The 18694-nt window shown below is 39.2% G+C and overlaps 1 protein-coding gene across 1 annotated transcript in view; it reads right to left on the reverse strand.

The window, feature by feature from the left end:
• The window catches only part of LOC138158870 (solute carrier organic anion transporter family member 4C1-like), a 122636-nt gene that overhangs the window by 68626 nt on the left and 35316 nt on the right, over positions 1–18694 (reverse strand). The gene's annotated exons all lie outside the window — the stretch shown is intronic.

Consider the following 18694-nt stretch of genomic DNA (forward strand, 5'->3'; position numbering starts at 1 on the left):
GTAACCTTGGGCAAGTTACTTAACCCCAATTGCCCTCCAAAAGGCAAGAAAGAAAGAAAGAAAGAAAGAAAGAAAGAAAGAAAGAAAGAAAGATGGCATTCTTGGCCCTCCATTTATCTTGTTAAAAGCAAATAGGACTCAGGGCAGCTAGGTCACACAGTGATTACAGCACTAACCCTGGAGTCAGGAGGACCTAAGTTCAAATTCGAGATCATATACTTTAAACTTACCTAGCTTTGTGACCTTGGCCAAGTCACTTAACCCCAATTGCCTTGCCTTCCTCCCTCCAAAAAAAACCTAATAGGGCAGTGTGACCCCAGTTGAGTCTGGGAGGCAACCCTGATTGCCTCCAAAATATATATATTTTTAAAGCAAATAAGGTTCCACTCTTCCCTCTGTGTGTGTGTGGGGGGGGGGGGGGCGCGCGGCGGGGAAACTTCTCAGAACTTCCTCCCCTTCCCCCACTCCTGCTGTTAATCAGCAGAATGATTTCAGATTTCCCGCCTCTGCGGACCCCTCCTCCCTTTCCCTTGCTGTCAATCAACCTCCTTGGTGGGGTCCTCTGCTGTTTACCATTGGGGAAGATTTTCCAGCTGAGACTTGGGCCCACCCCCCCAACCAATGGGAAAAGGGGCACCATTAGGGTATATATTCTTGTTCTGCCTTTTGTAAAGTGCCTCTTTCTCATGATCGGTCACCGCCCTCTTCACCCAGGGAAGAGAATAAATTCCTGTTCCTATTCTAAGAGATCTCTGTTGATTAAATTTTAAATGAGATTTTTCATCACAAACACCCCTAACCTAAATACTGCTGAAAATAAGGGGCAAATTTGTCCCAGATGATGAAATATCTAGGAATCCAGTATTATTATTGTTTTTGTCGTTGTTATTGTTATTAAACAATAAACAAGAAATACACTAAATAATAAGTTATAGAGAGATTGAAATATGCAACCTCCTTTGAAATTTGTGAGGTCCAATTTTATCACCCAGTTCAGATCCTGGTGGCTGTGACCTATCGACCTTCTGGGGCATTCTCCTTCCTTCAATAAGATTAGTGCATGGCTTATAGTCTTTTCTCTCCATCTTCTTTCCTGCCACTAGAGGGTTCCAATAAACATAGGGTTTATTCATCTTAAACTATTAAAGTTAAAATAGCACTAAGACTTTTGGAACAACAGGAATATCGCTACCCCATCAATTATCCTCAATACTGAGTTCCTAAATCTACTCAGTCACAATGACCTACACTTCAAAGTCATAGACAAGAAGACAATTCTGGAACTTCCACATCAACATTATATACTTTTAAAGAAAGAAGAAGCTGTACATAATAAAGCTTCCTGGATTAACAAAAAAAACCAACTTTTTCTATTCCTTCTTACAATAAAGAAAGGTGAAGTTTGTTCACATTAGTCAAATTTATAGTAATAAAAATAAAGTTTAAAGAAAAAAAGGGAAATCTAAAGAATGGAAAGTAAGCAGAGAAAAGGAGGTAGGAGAACACTGAAGATCATCTTCATCTTCACAACTTCCCATCACAATGACCCCCATTCCCCACCACACAGTACCTAGGCAGCAGCCCATAGTGCAAAGTCAATGTGGAATCAAAGGCTTAGGGGTGCTCAAGACCCCAAAATAACAACACACAGGGTCCTGCCAAATGAATTCAACTCAAGTCTTCTCTCAGCCAAAATAAAACAAAGTTTTTTAAACATTCGCCATAATGGGTGGACCCTTAAGGAGCCTACATATAAGTGATGCTTGTAAATATGACACAGAGTGAGTCTGCCCCAGATTCAATTCTCAGCCCTATCGTGGAGACAAGATGGATCTTATATACAGAAAGACTGTGGGAGGATTTAGGGGTGGTCTAAAGGATTTTGGGGAGGGTCTTGAGGAGGAGTCCAAGGAGGATCTTGAAGAACTAAGGTCAGACACCAGAATTGGGATTAAGGGTGGGAAATAGCTGAAGGCTACCTAGGGAAGACAGACACTGGATGGCTAGTCTAGGTTAAGGGTAACAGATTTGGGTATAGATGTTTTGATAGGATCAAGAGTGGGAAGTAGCTGAACAATGGAGGGCTAGGCCAAGTTAAGAGTAACAGAGATTTGGGCCTAGCTATAATGAAAGTTTTATGGCCTCAGGCAAATGCCTCATCAAGTGGGAAGATTCAGAGTTCCAGGGGTTTCCTAGAGCCTGTACCCCATCAAAAGGATCTGAGGTAAAATGCCAACCTTTGTTATTTTATACTTTGGGGTACAAATGAAGAAGCACTTATCATGTGCTTCTTATATTCCAGACACTAAACTTGGTGCTGGTGACGCAAAGACAAAAGTAAAATAATCTCCGACCTCAAGGAGTTTATGTTCTAAGGATGGGCGAAGGAGAGGAAAGGGCAATGGATTTGAAGTCAGAAGACCTGATTAGAAATCCTTCCTCTCCCACTCACCACCTGGGAAACGTCACTGACAACCTCTCTGAGCTTCCTATCTCACTTGTGTAAAACCAAGGCGTAGAGCTACATAATCTCCTTTCATCTCCAAATCTATGATAAGGGAAGAAAGCACATATGGGAGAGGAGTCAGCAGGAAAGAATGTTTCTGTCTAGAGTCACAGGGATGTCAATGATGAGGGACGGAATCCCAATAGATTCAGCAGGAACCCTGATCTTATCCAAGACCAGGAAACCTGCAATGGCGTCTGGAAAGAATTCAGCTCAGCCTTGCTTGGAGTTAGAGTTGAGATAGTTTATTTTTACGCCTTTACAGCGGGGAAGAGTCCTTAGGGGACCTGCAAGTGACAGGGGTACATGCTTTTACTTTTAAAGGGTAGGGCTGCCATTGTCTGGGCTGACTGGACAGAAGGGACCTCAGTGCATAGATAAAGGTTAGAGCTGACCGAGAGGAACTTGTGACTTTGGGGCATAGATAGTTTAGATGAGATTTGGGCCAGTCGGGAGGAGAGGAGAGGCAAGGACAAAGGAGTGTTTGGGCCAGGGGAGGAGACATAAAGAGATTAAGTAAGAACAAAGAAGTCACAAGGTGTTGCCTAGGCCTAGTGCCCATAGGGGGAAGGGGCAGAGCCCGAGGTTGGGAAAGGGATTTTACAGATTACAATTTTACAATACAAATTGCAGTTACAACTGCACAGACTGGTTTTACAGATTGGTTCCACAAAATTGACCTAGACCCCAGGTACCCCATCAGCAAGTGGTCAATTCTCATGCTTTTTCCGTAAAGAAAGAATAGATTTCTGTTCCAAGAGCAAGAAATTGAAAAGAAAAGGTTAGTACAAATGTATGAGAACCTGGCCTGAGATATTCTGGGTAGATCGATTTTAAATTTGGTATGGGGGCTTATTAGATACATTCTATTTGTATTAGATACATTCAGTCAAGTTGTCACTGACCCACTGGCCAATCAAACTCAAGGTCAAGTTCTAAATTGAATAGATTATTACTTCTAGGGAAGAAGGCATGGTCTCTGGTCTAGAAGGAGCTATTCCTGTTGGGGAGGGAAGGATGGAGGTAGAAGTCAGAGTCAGTAAACCACTTAACTATGCTGAACCCCAATGTTGTTATCTGTCAGATGTAAGATGATGACCTCCCAAGGTCCCTTAGGACCTTACAGCTCTACTTCTATAACACCGTACTCTATAATTGTAGATTTTACACTCACACTATTATAGAAGCAGTCAGCAACCATGGCCAAGCCAAATGAAACTGAGAACAGTAAGATGAGTCAATACAATAAAAAGTAATAATGCTCACTTTACACTGGGAGTAAAGTAAAGAACATTCAGGCAGCAAGCTGTGGTGAGATATACGGAATGGAAAGCTGATAAATTAAATTAGGCTGGCCCACCACCTTGTCTTAAGGTGGTTCACCAGAGTAAGACCAGGTGATCCTCTATGGCATGGGAGAATCCCCATGCATTGTCTAAGTTTTCCTGCGAATCTGCTTCTAGGTTTCTCACCCACTGTAAAGTCAGCAGGTAAGTAGTTGGGGGAAGAGAGGGAGGGTCCTTATATTCCTTTACCCCAATTGTCTGGTGCCTGGTGGCCACACTGATGTTACCCCCTGCCCACAAAGGATCACTGTTTAGGTAAAAAAAGATGACTCTGTAATGAGAAGGTCTTTCCTAAACAAGTTTGGCTTTAATTTCAGGTACCTGCACTATTACCCTAAGGGTCAGAGGCAAAGTCGACAGCTATTTATTAAGTGCTTGCTGCATGCTGATGAAAAGAAGGGTATGACAGTCCTTGCCCTCAAGGAGGGCGTATTGTCATAAAGTCATATTGACTAGAGCCACATACGGAAATGAACATATACCACCAAATCTGTGTTATGTAAGAGGAAATAGAGACAAAAGGCTTACTTGATCTTCCAAGTAAATACATTAACATAGAGTCTTTTAAACTCACAAAAGTCTCCACTGTGATTCTCACTTAACTCCATTTCTTTATATAGATAGAAAGAATCCAACTTTTTCCCCAGAACAATACAAAACTCTTTGCACTGTTAAAACCTAGTTTTTCTGTACATGGATTAAACCAGATACTCTTAGATAAGTTACCAGGTGCTTGCTGAAATGTGAACATCAGTTCACTATAGTACTGCCAACTGCAAATTTTATAACTTCTCAAAACATACCAAACTCAAAACCTAAAGTATTTGCCAAATAGGTTCAAAAGAGGTATGCTTTTAAATGAAATAGATGTATTCCTGAAATGTTACTTACTTGTAAATAATTTTTTTTTCTAAGTCGAATCATTTATTTTTAGAGCTGAAAGATACATTAAGAATCACTCCAATGAAATACCTCATTTTACAGAGGCTGAGTCAAGTTAAGCAATTCACCCAGATCACCCAGTTTTGTTTTGTCTTTTATCAGAACCAGATATCCTCACTCCAATCTAATCATCTCTCTACTTCACTAATCCCTATACCATTTCACTAATTCCCTATACCATTTAAAGTGTAACTAAATTTTTAAAAATAACTTTATGATGAATCTATACAGGAAAAATCATTTTCACAAAATAAGTAATCCTTAATTGCATATGCTTTGCAAATATGGATTTTCAAAAATCAAGCTTCTTGAAAGTCACACGTTCATATACTATATATATATAAACATAGATATAGCTATAAATATATATAATAATCAAGTAATCTTGATTACACATACACACAGATCAAGATACTATGTTCTAGAATAGTTCTTCAGGTTTTTCTTAACACCTGCTTTTTCCTTGATTACTACATTCCCATAAATGTCCCTAAAATGCCAAATTCAATACAACTAATTTTGTTTTAGATGGAATTTTAAAGATTTGAGAGTTTTTAGAATAAATTTAACAAGCATTTTTTTTACTTATGCTAATAATAGAAAAGGATTTCACAATTCAATGATAAAATAAAATACCAGGATTAAGTAGTAATTGGCATTGCTTAAGGATTTACTGACTGATTCACAAAATAGTTATTTCAAATTTCCAAAGCCTGCATCTAGATTTTCGAAAGGCACACACATATGCTTCTATGTTCATGCAAATGATCAAAGATCTAAACTGACAATATAACCTTGAAAGATATGGTCAATGATACTTTTAACATCATTTTTTACATCATTCTATTCTCCTTGATTACCTTTGAGAAACTAATTTTTTCTTCCAATAATAATCCACATATATGCAAATATAGATTCACACACATGAATATATATGTTCAATTTCTTATGCACTAAAATTTGAAACATGATAATTGACCACAAGAGGGAGCTCCCACTTTCTTTATAACATCACGCTTAAATCCAAGATTTAATATAGTGAACTGTCTTTTACAAAGACAGTTTTGCCCATGTTGTTGTTGTGATTTGTCCTTCATTCTCAAAGAGGACCATGACATCAGGAAGGTGATGTCATGACTTCCAAGTGAAGGGTTGTACAAGGTCACCTGTCTTACTTTCTCCTCTGTAGCCATCTGGGTTCAGTGGCAAGATCAGAATGACTGGAGATGGCCCCAGATGCAGTGGGAGACCTTGCCCATGTAAATATACCAATAAGGAAGAGCTATGGAAAATAATGTTGAGTCTTCATACTTTAAATATGCTTACAGATTCAATTTCATTTGAAATGTGCTTTTATTTTTTTACTTTAAGCTATTCAGTTCCCCCAGTTGGGGTACCTTTAATTGCTCTAAAGCAGAAAGATACTTAACCAAAATTTAACCCACAGAAACAGTTACCGTGTTTCCCCCATAATAAGACACTGTCTTATTATTTTTTTGGACAGAAAAACACCAGAGGGCTTATTTTCAGGGGAGGGCTTATTTTAATGAACAGGTAAATGTGAACAAAAAATGTACCTTTATTCAATAATGAATTCAATAAAGAACAGGATGACGCGCTCACTGCTGCAGCTCTGATTGGATGAAGCTCGGAGCGAGGAGTGCGTTTCACGGGGGGGGGGGGAGGGTGCATACAGAGGGTACCGTAATGTAGCATGTAGCGGAGGGGATCACCTTCACTACAGTAGCAATCTCAATAGGGCTTATTTTCGGGATAGGTCTTATTATCAGGGAAACACGGTACAAATGTTACAAAGAGGTTTAAGAAGATTTATTGCTATTTAAGAAACATCAAATTAAAATAAGAACTTGCTTTTCTTCACATCACACCCCCAAACAAGAGAAGGAAGCATATCCTTGATTATGAAATTGAAATGAAATGAAATTCACTTTTGTAAAAAGACATGAAAAATCTATTTTATTTCTCTAGAAATATGATTTTTTTTTTCTAAAGCCCTTTCTATAACACAAGTACTAGGAAAAGCTCTTTGGTAGAATAGATCAGGACAAAAGATAAAAAGGGCCTTTTGCAGGGTGAATAGATTAAGAATAATAACCAGAAACTTTTAACAAAAAATTATCTCTAGATAAGAATTTAGCCTTTCCCCCTCCCAGTAGGTGACCAGGATTTTAACCCATACAAATATAATCCCCTTCCTTTATTCTTTGAAGGGATTAGATTAGGCCCAACAGAATTACATTCTTCCCTATCCAGGGACCAGGAGAAATTTCGGCTGGAGACCAGAAGGACAAAGGGAAAAGGGATAGGACAAGAGTTTGAACCTGAAATAGCACTCAACACTACCCCCACACCCTCCTACCACTAGCACCCTCACATACCCAAACTCCATAAATCAACTGGTTCCTTGTGGTCCAGTCACTTCAATTGTGTCTGCCTCTTCATGGCCCCACCTGGTGTTTTCTTAGCAAAGATACTGGAGTAGTTTGTCATTTCCTTCTCCAGCTCATATGAGGGAAGTAAGGTAAATAGAGTGGTTAAGTGACTTGTCCAGGGTCACACAGCTAGTAAGAGTGTTCCTGCGTAGGCATATTAAAGATCTCTTCTTCCTCTATATTTTTTCATTTGGTGATATAATGAGTTCCCAGAGACTCAATGATTCTCAGATCTACTTATCTAGCCCTACATTCTTTTCCTAATCTCCAGACTTGGATAGTCAATTGCCTACTGGACATTTCAAACTCATATCTCATCTTAAAATCATCAAGTCAAAAACTAATTATTTTTTCTATTCTTTGATCTCCCCTCTTCCTAACTTTCCAGTTACTGTTGAGAACACTACCACAATTTCAATCACCTGGGCTCTCAACTAGGTGTCAATGACTCCCACCTGGGATCTGTTGTTGCCTGTGGATTAAGCTCTGTTACATCCCTCACATTTGACCCCTTCTCTCTTCTAACAAGGCCTTTGGTGCCAGCCCCCATCACCTCTTACCTAGGTTATTCCAATAGTCTAATGGTTAGTCTTCCTGCCACAAGTCTCTCCCCATTCCAGGCTACCCTCTACTGAGCTATCAAAGTGACCTTCCCTAAAGTGCACATGTTGTCAGACACACACACACACCCCTTACTCATTAAGCTCCAGTGGAGCCCTATCACCTCCATGATCAAAATAAAATCCTCTCTTTGGCATTCAAAGTCTTTCATAACCCCCCCTTTCCAGGCTTCCTATGCCCACTCCCTTCTAATACATTTCTCACTATCCCCCAGATTTATAGGTGGAAAAGACTCCAGATGATGAGGCATGGGCTCTGGGAACCTCCTTAGGACTCTTGATTAAATCATCCCATTTGAGGCATTTGCATAAAGCAATAAGTCTTAAGTTGTGGCTAAGGCCAAGCCTGTTAATAGACTTCCCACCCTCTGTTACTACACTTACTAGATTTCCCACTCTATTTAACCACCCTAGAACTGGCCTAGCCCACCATTGTCTGTGGTCTCCTGATGGCCTCCAGCTACTTCCCACCAATAATCACTCATTGACCTCATTATACCCTCCTGAAGGCCCTCCCCAAACTCCTCCTCTAGACCACCCCTAGATTCTTCCCACAACCTTCTGTATTTAAGACCCCATCTCACACCATGTGGTGTTAGAGCACCATACAACAGTGATAGCACCATAGAATGACCTAGCACCAGACTTATTCTGTGTCTCATGCAAGGGAACTTTTAATAAATTTTACTTTTCTTTGGCTGAGAGAAGACTTGAGTTCAATTCATTTGGCAGGACCCGGCGTGTTGGTATTTTGGGGTCTCCTGAGCAACCCTAATGCTCTTAGTGGGTAACCTCTTCATTTTTATGGTTCCCTGACCTCTCAGGTCCCATTAGGTCAGACAACTAGGAGGCTGTTTTGTGCTCAGCCTGACCTCAGGCTTTCAGTCCTATTTGGTTACTTTGGAGAACATGGACACGTGCACAGTTTCTGAAGAATGGGAAGATAAAGACAGATGTCCCATCTGGAAGTGTAAGTCATATTCTTTAAATTCCCTCAGCCCTAGGGAACTGGAAAAACTTCAGGTACTTTTTTGTGATGGGTTTTTTTTTTTTGTTTGTTTTTCCAGGCTTACTCTCAAACCTTCCTTCGTGGAGGAAGGGACTTCCAGGCCCTGTGCCTGTAGCTCCCAAAAGTTCGCCTTTGGGTTGTCTTTTACAACATTGGAAAAAATTTAGTTTCTCTGAAGATCTTAAAAAGGAAAAGTTGGGGTTTTTTTGCAACACTGTTTGGCCTAGCCTAAAAGAAGATAAATCATGGCCTGTTTTGGGAACTTTCAAAGAGAATGCTCTCTTGCAGTTAGAGTCATACTGTCCCAGAGAAGAAAGATGGCTAGAAATTGCCTACTTAATGGCTTTTGTTGAACTTTCTCAGAACAAGGTTCTCAGGAAAGACTGAGATGCATGATCCCTTTCCTATGGCTTCAGCCCCAGCCCCTCCCCCCTCAGTAACTCCTGCTCAGGTCACTGAGGTAGCCCGCCCAGACCCTTCTGCTGTACCCCAACCCTTTTCCCCTTGGTTCACCTTCCCTCTTCCTCTAGCCCAACACCCCTCATTTCCTGTCTCCTACACCATCCTTATCTTACCTTGCATCTCCCAGCATGGTCCCATCCCCTTCAGGGACCCCTGCCAGGCCACTGGTCAGGCTAAAGTGCCTCCCTCTCTGGCTCCTCCCCATGAGGCAACACCCACTCAGCCCTCAGTCCCTAACCCCGAGGTAGTCATAGAGGTACCTCCTCTTCTGACCCTTTCCACTCCTCAGGTGCTGGCTGACTATCCCCCTTGCCAGCCAGATCCCCCAGTCTTACAGTCTGATCCAGTTCAGCCAGCACCCCCCCCCCTCACTCTCACAGAAAGTGGGACATCCAATCTCCCTTTCCAAGTCTCTGTCCCCAAAAGACCTTCAGGACTTCTTCCCTTAAGGGAAGCACCCCTCTCATTGAGTGGGACAACTGGAGTCCACGTCTCATTCTCCATTTAAGATCTCAATCAAATTAAAGAAAAGTTGGGTAAATTTTCCGAAAACCCAACAAAGTTTACTGAAGGCTTTCAGGACTTATGGCTGCAGTTTGAGCTTTCTTGGGCTGATTTGGTTATCCTCTTCTCTACCTGTTCTTCCACTGAGAAGAGGAGAATCTGGGAACAAGCCCCAAAATTTGGGGATCATTTGGCTATCAATGACCCCAGAAAATACCTCCCAGGGAGGATTTTGAATTTGAACCTGGAGATAACAGGGAGCCACTAGAGCTTAATGAGTAAGGAGGGGGAAGACCTTTATGTAGTCACATCTAAACTTTAAGAAGCTCACTGTGACAGTTCAGTGTAGGATAAAATAGAGTGGGCAGAAAGTTGAGGAAGGAGCCCACTCACAAGAAGGCCATTGTAAGAGTCTAAGAAAGAGGCATTAAAGACCTGGACCAGGGTAGTAGCAATGTCAGAGAACAGAAAGATACATGAAAAATGTTACAAAGTTCAAAATGACAAATAAGGGATGAGAATGAAGAGTTGAGACACCTAGGTTTCAATCCTGGGAGGATGGTAGTACCCTCAATAGTATGAGGGGAATTAGGGTTTTTTCTTTTTTGCTTATTGGAGGGCAATTGGGGTTATGTGACTTGCCCAAGGTCACACAGCTAGTAAGTGTTAAGTGTCTGAGGTTGGATTTGAGGTAAGGTCCTCTTGACTCCAGGGCTGGTGCTTTATTCACTGAGCCACTTAGCTGCCCCTATGAGGGAAATTAGGAAGAGGGGATGGTTCTACCGTGTTTCCCCGATAATAAGACCTATCCCGAAAATAAGCCCTCCCCTAACTGTGTAAGATTCCTCTAAAATAAGCCCTCCCCCAAAAATAAGCCCTATTGAGATTGCTACTGTAGTGAAGGTGATCCCCTCCGCTACACACTACATTACGGTACACTCTGTATGCACCCCCCCCGTGAAATGCACCATGCACTGCCGCGCTCCGAGCTGCATCCAATCAGAGCTGCAGCAGTGAGCGCGTCATCCTGTTCTTTAGTGAATTCATTATTGAATAAAGGTACATTTTTTTGTTCACATTTACCTGTTTATTAAAATTGCTGTCAATGTTCATTAAAATAAGCCCTCTGGTGTTTTTCTGTCCAAAAAAATTAATAAGACAGTGTCTTATTATCGGGGAAACACGGTAGGAGAGAGAAATGAATGAGTTCAGTTTTGGATGTGTTGAGTTTGAGAAGCCTATATAAGAGCAACAGTCTGAGATATTCAATAAGCATTTGAAGATAGGGGCAGCCAGGTGGCTCAGCGAGTAAGAGCACCAGCTCCAGTGTCAGGATTGACCTGGAGATCAAATCCCGAGTTCAGACACTCGGCACCACAAACCCGGAAATAATAAAAATATTGGCCGTATAATCTTAAGCAAGTTACTTAACCCCCAAAAAAAACAAAAAAAAATAAGCATTTGAAGACATGAAAGCATAAGTCAGTGCTGAATAAATCTGAGAATCTTCTGCATAGATATTATAATTTAATTCATAGATCACTAAGTAAAACAGTATTGAGGCAGAAGAGAAGGGGCAAGGGACAAAAAAAAGAGGACAGTGTTGAGTTAAACTGGCTCACTAAGGGGTCATGATAGGTCATGTGTAACCAGTGCAGGAGGTGGGGAAGCCTGGGGAAGGACTAAGGGACTGAGGGGTAGATGGGGAATAAGATATAAGAAGACTGGAAAAGTAGGAAGACTAGATTATGAAGGAGTTTGAAAGCCAGGGAGGCGGTTGTATTTGATGTCAGAGGCAATACAGAGTCATTACTGAGTTTATTGAATGGGTGTGACATTGCTGGACCTGCACTCAAACACTCAAGGCAGGCAGAACCCCTTTCAGGCTATTGCAGTAATCCAGGTGTGAGGTGACAAGGGCCTGCACCACATTGGTGGCAGCATCAGAGGAGATAAAGATATTTGGAAGATGAAATTGACAAGACTTGGTAGGTCAAGGAAGGTCTGGGAAGTCAGGGAAATTTTGTCATCCAGAGGAAGCCAGGTCATGGTAAATGCAAGAAGATAGAGGAAATAACAAATGAAAAGATTTAAAATGAAAGCTCATTTTTTACCTTTGGAGCAAAGCAGAAGAACTCTTAAGTATACTTAAGAGTTTGAGTGACTTCTCCAAGGTCATATAGGTAATACATATCTGAACCAGGATCCTACCTCGGGTCCTCACTTCACTCTATCACAGTAACATCTTTTTCAAGGTTAGAGTCACTTTTCAAATCCTTCAGTTTAAATGTCATACATGTGATTTGTATGTGATACATGGAATAAAATGCATCCAGAAAGCAAAGGAAGTTTAGAGGCCATCTTGCATCTGAGGAAACTAAAGTTCAATGAGTTTGAGGATCAGACAGAGGACAACAACAGACAAGAACAGACAGAGGTCAAGGATCAGACAGAGGACAACAAAGAAAGAATCTGAATCCAGATCATATTAATTAGTATTTGTTGTGTCAAGTACAGTGTACTTGATTCTAAGTGTAAGATGATATGCAAGAAAGATGATGTGCAAAAAAATAAGATGCCAAAAACAATAGTGTTTCAGAAATGTAAATGTACTTATGACAAATGGCACCGTTTCACTTGACTGATCATGTAACACAAGTGGACAACATTAAAATGCCAAAAATAATTTTCTCCAACTGGTTCTGAAACATGAAACGTGTTATGAACTTCTTATTAAAATAATAAAGATAACATAAAGGGTATTCAGTCCATTTAGGAGTACTGTGAAATCTGTTCAAGGACTACAATTAGTGCTAATGCTTCACTGACAGTTCAATATTCCATATTACAATCCAGAAATGTGAGAAGTGTCACTTAATGGTGGCCAATAAATGTTTTCCATGGAAACAGTATGTCATGGTTGTTCCTGGGCTGTGCTATTGTTTTTACAAACTTTTAGATAATTACAAAGAATTATCAAAACACATACAAAATGAATCATGGCAAGTATGAGCACACCTATATCCCAAGGAAATCATTGATAAAAAAGAAAGGATAGGCTTAACTGACTCTGAGAACCTTCCCAGATTTGAAAATATATTCTGCCCCCTAATAGGCTGAATGCCCACACCTTACCAAGAGGGTTGTGACATTCTCTGAGTCAGGAGAAGGCTATATATACTCTGATGTGAGGTTTTGTGATTTGACCAGACTCTGGGCAGCCAATGAGCCCCCCAGCTTTGAAAATGCAGATGTTGGTTCTTCCCTCTCTGGTAACTGGCTAGGTATGGATGTAATGGTCAGACAGCCTGTCTGCTGATCTGTTTCTCTGTCTACTTGTAACTTCTTTGTATTTTGTTTATATTCTCTGAAGTTTGGTGTGCTTACCTTTTCCCCCTGAACTAGGTAAATGACATGTTTGATTAAAGGAAGAATACTGCAAGCAGCAAGAAAGAAACAATTCAAATATCATGGAATTACAGTCAGGATCATGGAGCTTCTACATTAAAAGATCAGAGGACTTGGAATATAATATTCTGTAAAACAAAGGAGCATGGATTATAACCAAAAATCAACTACCTAGCAAAATTGAGAATAATCTTTCAGGCAAGAAGATGGGCATTTAATGAAATAAGGGACTTCCAGAACTTCCTGGTGAAAGGACCAGAGCTCAGTGAAAAATTTGATCTTCAAATACAAGACTCAAGAGAGGCATAAAAAGGAAAAGAAAAGAAAAAATTAGGGCAAACTGTTTACATCCCTACATGGGAGGACAATACTTGAGAATTGTATTTTTATTACTACATTTAAAAGGGTAATAGATAGAGGTAACCTAGATAGAGGGCATGGGTATAAATTAACTGATGTGATGATAAAAAAAAATATAAGGGGTGAAAAGGTATCATAATGGGAGAAGAGGAAAGGAGGAGGCAGAAAAGAGTAAATTACATCACATGAAAAAGCACATTATAAGAGGGAAAGAAGGGAGGGAGATGAGCATTGTTTGAACTTTACTCTCATCAGATTTGGTTCAAGGAGGGAATAACATACTCAGTTAGATATTAATCTAACTTGCCCTACAGGCAGCAGGAGGGGAAAGGGGAAAGAAAAGGGAGGGGGTAGTTAGAAGAAAGGGAAAAGGAAAGGGGGGGGAGAAGAGAGCTGAGGATTGAAGGGTAGTGGTGAAAAGCAAAACTCTTGAGGAAGGAAAGGGAGAAGAAAGAAAGGGGGGTAAATAGGATGGAGAGAAAAGACAAAGATAGTAATTATAACTGAATGTGATGAACTCCCCCATAAAACAAGCCATTGAAGACAGTAGGTAGAAACTATTTGGGGAAATTGGCAAAGAAGGAGACCTACCAAATGATACAAATATGGTACTGATTGATACCCAAACCAGGAAGAGTCAAAACAGAGAAAGAAAATTATAGACCAATTTCCCTCATGTATATAGATGCAAGAATTTTAAATAGATTACAGAAGATTACAGCAACTTGTCACAATAATAATAAACTTTTGATCAGGTAGGATTTATACCAGGAATGCAAGGCTGGTTCAATAGGAAAACTATCAGCATAATTGATCATATCAACAACAAAACTAACATAATTACCTAAATAGATGCAGAAAAAGCTTTTGACAAAATATTCTATTAAATTCCTATTAAAAACACTAGAGAGCATAGGAATAAGCGCAGCCTTCCTTAAAATGATAAGTAGCATCTACCTAAAACCATCAGCAAGCATTATATATAACGATTATATGCTAGATGCATTTCCAATAACATGGGAGTGAAACGAGGATGTCCACTATCCCACCATTCTTCAATATGGCATTAGAAACATTAGCTTTAGCAATAAAAGAAAAAGAAATTGAAACTAAGTTAACACTTTGCAGATGATATGATAAAATACTTAGAGAATGCTAGAGAATCAAGTAAAAAACTACTTGAAATACAACAACTTTAGCAAAGTTGCAGGATATAAAATAAGCCCACATAAATCATCAGCATTTCTATATATTACTAAAAAAGCCCAACAGCAAGAGATAGAAAGAAATTTCTCTTAAAGTTACTGAAGACATTATAAAATATTTGGGAGTCTACCTGCCAAAACAGATCCAAGAACTATATGAACACAACTACAAGTCACTTCTCACACAAATAAAGACAAATCTAAGTAATTGAAAAAATCAGTTGCTTGTGGGTAGGCCAAGCTAATATAATAAAAATGACAATTCTACCTAAATTTAGTTATTCATTGCCATACCAATCAAACTACCAAAAAATATTTTATAGAACTAGAGAAAATAACATCAAAATTCTTCTGGAAGAACAAAAGGTCCAGAATATCAAGATAATTAATGAAAAGAAATGCTAGGGAAGGTAGCCTAGCCATAACAGATCTTAAATTGTATTATAAAGCAGCAATCATTAAAAATACTTGGTACTGGCTAAGAGAGGGGGTAGATAAGTGGAATAGGTTAGGTACACAAGACACAGTAGTCAATGATTATGATACTCTACTGTTTGATATAGCCAAAGACAACAGCTTCTGGAATAAGAACTCACTATTTGACAAAAACTGCTTGGAAAACTGGAAAATAGTTAGGATATAAAGGCTGATACTATAAACAAATTAGGGGAGCAAGGATCTTTATCTGTCAGATTTATGGAGAATAGAGGAATTTATGACCAAACGAGACATAGAACATTATGAAATGCAAAATGGATAATTTGGTTACGTTAAATTGAAATGTTTGCACAAACAAAGCCAATGCAACCAAGATTAGGAGGGAAGCAGAAAACTGGGAAAATTTACGACTTATATCTCTGATAAAGGCCTCATTTCTAAAATATATAGAGAACTGAGTCAAATTTACAGGAATACAAGTCATTCCCCAATTGATAAGTGGACAAAGGATATGAACAGGCCATTTTCAGGAGAAGAAATTAAAGCTATCTATAAGCATATAGTCATATGAAAAAAAATGCTCTAAATCACTATTAGAGAGAAGCAAAACCACTTTGAGGTACCACATCACACCTATCAGATTGGCTAACATGATAAAACAGGAAAATGATAAAAGTTGGAACACTAATTCATTATTGGTGGAGCTGTGAGCTGATCCAACCATCCTAGAGAGCAATTTGGAACTATGCCCAAAAGGTTATAAAAATGTGCATGCTCTTTGACCCAGCAAAAGGGGAAAGGAACCACTGCACAAAAATACTGACAGCACCAATTTTTGTGGTGGCCAAGAATTGGAAGTTGAGGAGATGCCTATCAATTGGGGAATGGCTGAACAAGTTGTGGTATATGAATATAACAGAATACTATTGTGCTATAAGAAATGATGAACAGTCAGACTTCAGAAAAACCAGGAAAGACATATATGAACTGATGCTGAGTGAAGTGAGTGAGCATAACCTCAGCAATGCAAGAACTAAAACAATTCCAAAGAATTCATGATAGAAAATGTCATCCACATCCAGAGAAAGAACTGTGGAGTCTGAATGCTGATCGAAGCAGACGATTTTCTTTTTGTATTTTGTTTTTTTTTTTTCCTTCTCATGGCTACTCCCATTCACATGTGAAAATGTTTCATAGGAACGTATATTTAGAGCCTCTATCAGATTGCATGCCATCTTGGGGAGGGTGAAGGAAGGCAGGGGGAGAAAATTTAAAACTTATGGAAGTGAATGTTGAAAATTAAAAATAAATTTAAAAAAAGTAAAACAAAAGTGAATACTGTAAAATTATAAACAAGTCTATCTTCAAAAGAGAAGATAGAGAGAATGAGAATATGAAGATAGAGAGAATGAGAGTATTAGAAGACACTCTGGTCCCACTCCTTTTGCGTAGTGGGGAAGCCCTCAAGTGTTGCACATTGCAAATATTTTCAAACAATGTATTAATCAGTTATGTTGAATGGTTTTCTGCATGGCTATGTGGTGATATAAACAACAAAACAAAGAGGGGGGAGAGGCATAGACAATGGTACATAATAGGGTCCAAATTAAATAAATGTTTTAGTAGTTTCATCATACTCTTTAGTAGTTGATGATGAAGATGATGGCAGTTACAAATGTTATCTTATTCTCACAGCAACAGTGGGAGGAAAGTGCATTATTACCTTCATTTTATAGATGAGAGACATGAGGTAGACACAGGTTAAAGCCACTTGACCAAGTTCATACAACTAGTAAGGGTTTGAGGCAAGATTTAAACTCAGAACTCCAGATCTACCAATTGTCCACCTTCTTGACTAATAAAAGCTATAATAAATGTTAGAAGTTAAAATAGATTTGTCTGCTTTTGGCAATATGTATTATGTCAGTTCTCCTCTAGAAACAAATTAGTACATGATATTTTTTTACTTCACTTTTTCTGAGCAAAAAAATATTATCTTGTACTTGTATAAGTTGGCATAGCACTCTGTAGTGAGGAAACTGGGACTCAGAAAAGTTAGGTGATTTGCCTAAAGTAATTCAACTGGTAAGTAATGGAAGCAGTAGTAGAATCAAAGAGATCTGACGTCTTATGAAGTGTTTCTTCCACTATAACACATATGTTGTATACATATAATCAAAACAGACTGGAAAGCTGCCACAGATCTAGCCATCATACGACATAACTAAAGACTCTATGGACTATTACTATTTGTTTTTAATTAAATTACCAATGTTTCCCTTGAAGGTTCATCAGCCCTCTACTCTTCTTTCTACTCAAAACTAAATATGCAGTTTCAGAACTTTAATCATTACTTCTTTTTTTTTTCTTTTTGGAGGGCAATTGGGATTAAATGACTTGCCCAAGGTCACAGGGCTAGTTTTGTGTGTGTTAAGTGTCTGAGGTCAGATTTGAACTCAGGTCCTCCTGACTCCAGGGCTTCTGCTCTATTCACTGTGCCACCTAGCCTCCCTGGCTTTAATCATTACTTCTATTAGAAGTAGATGACTCCCAAATCCATACTCCAAACTTTCTATGTAGGACATTTCCTGCATCTCCAATTACTTGCTCCAGTAAATCATTAGCCAAAATGTACATTTCTACCTTGACATTAGACTGTCACTTCAGATTCAAAATATCTACAATTGAACTTGTAACTATTTTCCCCCAAACCTCCTGGCTTCTTTATTTTTATTATTAGTACCATATTTGTCCCAGTCAACCAAATTTAAAACCTCAGCTTGATCAGTGACTCCTTCTTCTTCCTCATCTCTATGTATATAATTACCAAGTTCTATCTTCCTTTGCAATATTTCTAGCAAACATTCCTTTAATCCCCATTTCCACTCCCACCACCCAGGTTTAGAACCTTATTCCCTCACTCTGGGAATATTTAAACAGTTGTTAACTTCCCTTCCCCTCTCTCTTCCAATCTAGCCTACATATAGCAATCAGATTGATCATCAATGATTGTTTTCCTGCACAAAATGTGTAAAGGTGGTTTCATTATCCAACATTTGGGGTTCAACTTACCTAGTCAGCCTTACTTGACCATCATCCCCTGAAGGATTTCAATTCAATCAAAATTTCAGGGTCCATAAATCATATCCTCTCCTACCTTAGTGCCCTCTTCTTTCCCTTTACTGAAAACCTTGTTGTTGTAATTGAGTCTTTTTTTCCATTCATGTCTGACCTTCTATGACCCCATTTAGGGTTTTCTTGGCAAAGACACTGTGGTGATTGTCATTTCCTTTTCTAGATCATTTTACAAATGAGGAAACTGAAGCAAACAGGGTTAAGTGAGTTGCCCAGGATCACATAACTAGTTAGTGCCTGAAGTTGGTTTTGAACTTAGGTCTTCCTGATCCAAGGCCTCATGCTCTACCTACTGCACCACCTACC

The sequence above is a fragment of the Petaurus breviceps genome, unplaced genomic scaffold (assembly GCF_028583685.1).
Source record: "Petaurus breviceps papuanus isolate PSGF00001 unplaced genomic scaffold, PetGlider_PUasm1.0 175, whole genome shotgun sequence".
Classification (NCBI taxonomy): Eukaryota; Metazoa; Chordata; class Mammalia; order Diprotodontia; family Petauridae; genus Petaurus; species Petaurus breviceps.